This window comes from Crocodylus porosus, unplaced genomic scaffold (genome assembly GCF_001723895.1).
Source record: "Crocodylus porosus isolate Cpor-Errol unplaced genomic scaffold, CroPor_comp1, whole genome shotgun sequence".
NCBI classification, from domain to species: Eukaryota; Metazoa; Chordata; order Crocodylia; family Crocodylidae; genus Crocodylus; species Crocodylus porosus.
The window spans coordinates 203,568,868-203,576,744 of record NW_017728886.1 but is presented as its reverse complement, the minus strand read 5'-3'; the positions used below and the strand labels follow the sequence as shown (position 1 = coordinate 203,576,744).

At 46.3% G+C, this 7,877-nt stretch overlaps 1 long non-coding RNA gene across 1 annotated transcript in view; it reads right to left on the bottom strand.

Annotated features, from left to right (window-relative positions):
- Nucleotides 1-4,849: 4,849 nt before the first annotated feature.
- The window catches only part of LOC109324923, a 4,346-nt gene continuing 1,318 nt past the window's right edge, over nucleotides 4,850-7,877 (bottom strand). Inside the window, exon 2 of the long non-coding RNA XR_002105042.1 lies at nucleotides 4,850-5,063. This is a non-coding gene — a long non-coding RNA (uncharacterized LOC109324923). The remainder of the gene's footprint in view (nucleotides 5,064-7,877) is intronic.

Here is a 7,877-nt window from a genome sequence, read left to right as displayed (position 1 = left end):
TTTTCTGCCTCTGCACTGACGAGAAGGGAGTTCCCCAGCCTGTAGGTATGCTGCTGGTTCTTCCTCCCCAAGTGCAGCACCTTGCACTTGTCAGTGTTGAATCCCATCCTGTTCTCATCTGCCCACCCCTGTAACCTGTCTACGTCTGATTGTAGCCTATTCCTCCCTTCCAGTGTGCCTACATCCCCCCACATCTTAGTGTCATCAGCAAATTTGAACAGGGTGCTATTTACCCCTTTATCCAAGTCATTGATGAAGATGTTGAATAGTGTGCACCTGAGGACTGAGCCCTGGAGGGACCCCCACTGCCCACATCCCTCCAGGTCAAAAATGACCCATCTACTACCACTCTCTGGGTGCAACCCTCTAGCCATTTAGCTACTCATTTGACTGTATAGGTGTCAACACCACAGTCCCCTAGTTTTTTAATAAGAATGGGGTGAGAGACAGTGCTGAAGGCCTTCCTAAAGTCCAGAAAAACTACGTCCACTGCTACACTTGCGTCTAAGGATTTGGTGACCTCGTCATAAAAGGCCACCAGGTTGGTCTGACAGGACCTGCCACTAATGAACCCATGTTGGTTGCCCCAAAGCATAATCTCCCCTGCTGTCCCCTCGTGGACATGCACTAGGATAATTCTCTCAAAAAGCTTACCCAGGATCGAAGTAAGACTAACTGGCCTAGTTTCCTGCATCCTCCCTCCTCCCCTTTTTGAAGATGGGAATGACAGTGGCCCTCTTCTAGTCCTCTGGCACCGCACCAGAGCACCACGAGTGCTCGTAAAGCCGTGCCAGGGGTCCTGCAATGACCTCAGCTAATTCCCGCAGCACTCTGGGGTGGAGATCATCAGGACCAGCTGATTTAAATACATCCAGTCCCTCCAGAAGTTTCCTGACTAGATCCTCCCTGACCCTTGGCCTAGGTGCACCTCCCCTAGGGCCTGAGGGCTGTCCAGTGGGGGGCTGATCTGGTCCCTGCTCAGGAAAATGGAGGCAAAAATTCCTTAAATAGGTTAGCTTTGGTGTCTGATATTGATATTTTGGTATTGAGTAGAGTCTATTTTAATGTGAACCTTATAAAATGTATGAGTTGGAGTATGCTGCAGAAGCTAGTTTTGAAAGGAAGAAGAAAAAAGTGGGATAGACTTCTATAGCTGTCCAGCATTTGCTGAGTCTTCTATCAGGTAGAAAAGCAGGTCCCAATCTTACTCATTTGTATTACATTTCATTTTGCTAAATGATCCCCAAAAAATCGTAAACCAGAGTAACCATGGTTTGCATTAAACAAATGTCAGCTTTACAGGGCAACAAGGGAAGACTGACTTTATAGAAACAGGACATCTTTTTTTCCAATGTGTGATCTTTTTTCTACATTCCACTTGTGTGGTTACATGCCCCTTGGATTGGCTGACACTAGCCATGCAGTGCATGCATGCTTGGTACTTTGGGAGAGTTTCTGCTTTGCACCTAGAAAATAAATGTCAGAGCCTGCCAACCATACCCAGGTTCCTCTTGACCATGGATTACAAACTGTATAACACTCAAAGGCAGTGGAAATAAACTGTAAGATGAGAGCTGTAAATATAGACTACACATTTCAAAGAACTCCACTTGCTAGGGGGAGACTGAGAATTTAATATTTCAGTGTCTTTCCACGTATCATTCCAGCTAGCAGGCAGCCCCCGCACTAAAGCATCCTCATGCCCCAGCCAGTCCTGTCAGTGTCTATACACATCTGTTGCAGCAGAGTAAATAACTCCACCATAGGACAGTGTTTGTGTCTGGCAATACTATCATACAACACAGTTAATTCATTTACTCCATCCTAATAGTACCACACATGTAGACAGTAACATTTTACCGCAGAGCTGTAGACACGCCCTGTGAGTCACAATAAGAAACTGATATAAAAAGCTCTCCATGTCATACATGCACATGTGTGCGTAGAAAGCTATCCTTTATGGCTGGTAGGATTTTTCAGAGGACTTTCCTCAGAAATCAGTGCTAGGTATGAAACTGTATGGAATTTTGCACTAAGTCCCTAGATGCCACTAAGCCTGGGTGCTGAATGTGGGGGGCCTGATGGGCAGGTCATACACCTGGCTGCAGAAGAACTGGAGTAAGGGACAGATCTCCCTCCCTCCCATGTAACTAGCCTAATGGTCTCTTCAAGTTGTCCTCCCAGCTGACGACTAGGATGAGAAGGCTGGATCAGTACAGAAGAGGAAACACTGTCTCCTGTTTATGATAGAAGGTGGAGAAGCTTGGTAGAAGGCAAAGCCTTGACAAGTGCTGGGACTTCTTGGTTTTAATGGGTATGGTGCAGTATTGTGCGGGAGGTGGGGGGTTGTTTTGTTTTGTTTTCCAAGTTCTAAACCTTCAAAGGACTTGTGAACAACAGTGAGATCATGTGGAGAGAGTGTATTGGAAAGATTGGTTTCCTATAAAATTATGGTGGCTCCTAAGGCCAAGAGATGATCTGGTCCTAGCTCTGTAGGATCAAAGCCAGCTTCCCTTACTTAGAATCATAGAAAATTGGGGTTGGAAGAGCCCACAAGAGATTATCTAGTCCAACCCCCTTCTCAAAGCAGGACCATCCCCAACTAGATCATCCCAGCCAAGACTTTGTCTACCTGGCTCTTAAAAACCTCCAAGAATGGAGATTCCCAAACCTCTCTGGATGACCTGTTCCAGCATTTTACTACCTTCCTGAGAAAGTTTTTTCCTAATTTCTAACCTAAACTTCTCTTGCTGCAACTTCAGGCCATTGCTCTTTGCTCTGTCATCTGCCACCACTGAGAACAGTTCAGCTCCACCCTCTTTCATGTAGTTGAAGGCTGCTATTAAATCCCCCCTCACTCTTCTCTTTTGCAGACTAAATAAGCCAAGTTCCCTCAGTCTCTCTTGAGAAGTCATATGCCCCACCACCCTAAACATTTTTGTTGCCCTCTGCCAGACTCTCCAATTTGTCTACATTCCTTCTGTAGTGGGAGGCCCAAAACTAGACATAGTATTACAGATATGGCCTCACCAGTGCTGACCAGGGGGAACAATCACTGCCCTCCATCTGCTGGAAATGCTGCTACTAATGCAGCCCAGTATGCTGTTAGCTTTTACACAATAAGAGCACATTTCCACCTCTATAGGGCAACTTTTGGGTAAATTCAAGAGCATGGAAGCAAGTTTCCACCATGTACTTCATGCACTGTTTTTTGTATTTTCTGAAGCATCTGGCAGTAGCTACTGTCAGACACAGGAGAGCGGACTAGTTGAGTCACAAGACTGACCAATCCCTTTGTGGTCAGGCCCCTTTTTATCCTTCTGGAAATTCGATAGCTGTCCCATGATCATTAAGTTTTGATTTTTAAATGGATCCCCGGTTGTAGAACATCAGTAAGCCTCTATTTTGTGTTTGCATAGAGAAAAGGACATGAATTGGCTTCTATCTTTTCATAACTTTTTAAGAATGCTTTTAAAATGTGGGTTCCCCCCCCATTCAATCAATGTATGAAGGAAAAGAGGTTGTACCTACCAGAGGCAACTGTTTTAACAAAAAGTATCTGTAAAGTGACACTCAGATGGAAACAAAACAACATAAGTACAGCTCTAAGATATCGTGATGAGTGATTTTTACAGAATGCTGGAAGCTATCAATAAGGAACCATAGATGGGCTTTCTAAACTAAATAAAGTCTAGATGTAGAAAGGAAGAAAAGATATAATTATAATTAGAGGGATGTCAGTGATACTTATGTAAGCCTGAGACTACCAATAAACCACTACATAAACTTCTATTCATATAACTTGTTGAGAACAATGTCAAGATCAGAATGGAAGTGGAATACTAAATATCGAGCGCACCTACAGAAGCAGAAAGAGCCTGGATGCTAGTTGCCCTTATCAATAGGGCTATCCAACTGGTGGCATGCAGACTGCACATGATCTCCAAGGGGTTATGCTACAGCCCCTCGGCTCTCTCCAGTTCTCTAGCTACAGGTGCTGCTGGACTCTCCAGCCTCTCCCTCTTTTCTCCACACCTTTGGCTTCCTGCTCACACCTATACAGTAGGGCTGTGCGAAACGGCACCATTCCTTTTTGCCTTGAGTTTCAATGGTTCAACAGAACAGTGTTTCATATCAAATTTCATTTTGAGTTGAAATAGCTGTTCTGTTTCGTCAAAACAGAAAGGCTGTTTCAAAGTTTTGCTGGGGATGGGAGCTGCTTCCCCATCCCCCACGCTAGATTGTGCCCAGGGTGGGAGGTAGCCTAGCTGGGCTGCTTCCCCATCCCCCACTCTAGATTGCACCGGGGGTGGGAGGCAGCCACAGAGCACAGTGCAGCTGAGGGACCTAAAGCCAGGGGACTTGGGAACGTCATGCAGCATGGAAGCACCAGCACAGTGGGATGCCCATCACATAGCAAGTTGGGGCATGTGGTGCGGTTGGCCCATGAAGAGCAGTGTGCAGGCGTGGCAGCACTGGATTGCAGGGATGTTTCATGAAACAATCTTAAGTATTTTGCCGGATTACGACAAGAGTGTTTAGCAGCCTGAAGGACTGAGGTCTTATAAATTATAGTATAGGTAGACCCAGCTATACCTTTTCCAACTTCAAAAGTCTTGTACTTTTGTCACAGATAGGTCTTCCTGAACTGAGCAATTCTTAGCAACTCTACATAATGTTGCTGGGATAGTTGGTGTTACTGTTGCTGAAGATATACAGCTGGATAGGCGGTACTTATCTGCTGATTCTGTGCAGACTTGGAGAGTGAAAAAGATGGTCTGTTTAAGGCATCAGAGCTTCAGTCACATCAATTAGAAATTATCTGTGTCAATAGTAGAACTTTTTTTAGATCAGTTAGCAAAGAGAGAAGTTAGTTTTCTGATCTTGAGTAGACTGCAGAGCTCCCAAAATATGATTTCCTTGTTTTTCTTCGTAGCATCCAGATGTTTATCCTTTGTCAGGTTCTCACTATAATGCAACATGTGGCTGAGTTCTCCCATTTTCTCCAGGCTCCCTTATCTTCAGCTGGACAAATGGAACAAACAGATTTCAGAATGCTATTTCTGCCAGAGACAAAGGGCTCTAGCACAGGTGGAGATGTTTTGTAGAGAGCTGCTGGGCAAAATGGAAACTAACACCCTCTCCAATTTATACGACCCAATAAATAATTGTTTTTGTTACGTAAAATTTAGACTTCCGTGTAGTAAGCAAAATCCTGTTTAGTTTGTCTATCTTGGGCAAGGCTTAGAAGATTTGAGTATGTAAGATTCAAGAAAGGATTGTGTTTTTTTCATTACTACACATGTAAAAATCTATGTATTCCATATGGATCAGGGATTTTAGCAAACCCTTCTGAACTCGGCAGCTGTAGAATTCAGTCATTTATCTAGCAAACACATCAATCTTGCCAGCTACAGAAAACCAGTTTTTTTGGAAATTCAGTCTCGCCAATAATTGTTCATTGAACACATTGTAACCTTGGCTTCCTCTTGCTGCCTACCTCTTCCTTCCACAGAGGGAGTTGAACTCTTCTTAACATGAACGACCTAACAAAGTGATAAGCCTAAAACCAGTGAGGTCCATCATATGCTGATAAGTTTCTATGGCTAACTTCTGTCCTTGAGTAGAAAAGTTGGGACAAGCTCCATGAAGCCTGGCCCTGGCCCTGCACCTGTCCCTAGCATCCCTTTTACTCCCTCATCCCTCCCTTCCCTGCTTCACTCTATTTTTCCAGACTTACCTCTTTTTGTATTGCTGTCCCATTTCTTCATACTCAAATCCTTTTAGATTTTTGCCTTGTGTTGAAAACCCTCAAAATAGCGAGGGAGAGGTGGGCTGGCACAGTGATTTCCATAAGAGGAAGGCCCATGACTAGGGACCTACCAAATTTGTGATTTCATGAATTCTGTGACATCCAGCATTGCCCACAAAATCCAGGCCATGCCTGGAAAATGCATGAATCCATGGAGAAAAAAAACCACTGAGTCCTGTGGGAGCTTGCTAGGGTGGGGGTGCTGCCTGCTTGAACAGCTGCTGGCAAGATTGACATTCTTCCCCTCCCCCCACTACTGATTGGCTGTGAGGGCTGCCTGTCACATGGCCCTGCCCCTCTCCACCAATTGTCAGTGAGGGGCAGGGCTTCATGATGAACAGCCCTAATAGCCCATCAGTGGCAAGGGACAGGGCCACATGGCAGGCAGCTCCTGCAATGAATCACTGGCAAAGGGAAGAGCCACTGGGCCCCTCGGCCAATCAGAGGTTTGTGGGGGCACCATGCTTTGTCTACAAAATGGCTGCTCAGGCCTGCATTCTGTCCATGAAATCAGGGGGCAGCCCCCATGAATTGGGTGGGTCCCTACCCATGACATTTCATTGCATACAACCATTAGATTCTAACCCAGCAAACTGGAATAATCCAACACAATCCAGGAACAGTCCAGCAAACTGGAAATTAGCTGGAAGTTTGAAACATGAATAGGAAATATTTTTAGGAGGGATATTATGCTATGATCTAATACGAACTTTGATTTAAAATCATAGGAGCCAACTCCATGGATGTTCTAGGGCTCAAGCACCCACCAAAAAAAAATTAGTGGGTACTCAGCACCCACAAGCCATAGCCATTTTGGTTTTACATGTTAGATCTCTGGCTGCTTGCAGACATAAAACAAAAAACAGCATGTTACTTCAATCCGGCTCTGCAGCATCTGTGAAGATTGGGCACTTCAGCAGGGCTTTTTGGCACTTTTAACTAGAGCTGATTCAATTGGCTATTAGATAAAAGTGCTCAAAAAGCCCCACTAAGATGCCCGAGCTTTATAGACACTGCAGAGCTAGGTTGAGGTAATATGCTACCTCTTTTGGGCACGTGCGGGGCTCAACGCAGGTACACGCAATGTTTAAAGTGCTGGTTGGTTTAATTTTTTTTTACATCTGCAAGCACCCACCAGCAAAAACCAAAGTTGGTGCCTATGTTTAAAATGCCCTTTTGCTTTCCTTGCTACTTTTTCCATATAGTGTAGAGAATGCAAATTCTTGATATTGCCTTAACACTGCATACAAAGTCACCAACACAATGAAGTAGCTGGCAGAGCTAATCAAACACTAGCATGCACCCACCAGGGCATCTTGAGCAAGGCAAAGCATGTCATCCTCCCACTCTACTCCATCTTGGTGAGATTCCAACTGGAGTACTGCATCCAGTTCTGGGCACCACATTTCAAGGAGGATGTGAAAAGCTTGAGAAAGTCCAAAGGAGGGCCATACGCATAATTAGGGGCCTGGAGACCAAGTGTTATGAAAAGAGGTTGAAGGCAAGTTTCCCTCTAAGGTGCGTGCATGCGCAACCGCACACAACTTAAAACATGGCTGCACACAGCCTTTTCAAGGCCACATACCAGGAGAGGGGCTGAAGTTCAGCTCCGAGGCAAGGTGGGGGTGGGAGCATCAGGGCCAGGGAGTGGAGCACTTCCCTGGAGCCAGCAGAACCCACATCAGCCCCCTGCCCCTGCCCCAGCCTCCATCCCTGACTTGCCTCACCTCAGGGAGAAGCCACTGCCTGCCACAGTGAGGTTCCACTGGCTCTGGGACACTGCTCTGCTCCCCTGCATTGCCTTGGAGAGCAAGGAGGCACGTGGTGTCAGGGCCGGGGAGCAGAGCAGTGTCCTGAAGCCGGCAGAGCCTCACTGGGGCAGGCAGCAGCTCCTCCCTGAGGTGAGGGCAAGCCAGAGATGGAGGCTGGGGTTGGGGGCTGGCACGGGCTCTGCCGGCTCCAGGAAAGTGCTCCACTCCCTGGCCCTGATGCAGGGGAGTGGAGCAGCTCCCCAGAGCCTCCGCCAGCCCCCAGCTCCAGCCCCTGGGCCCCGCATCCCAGCTCC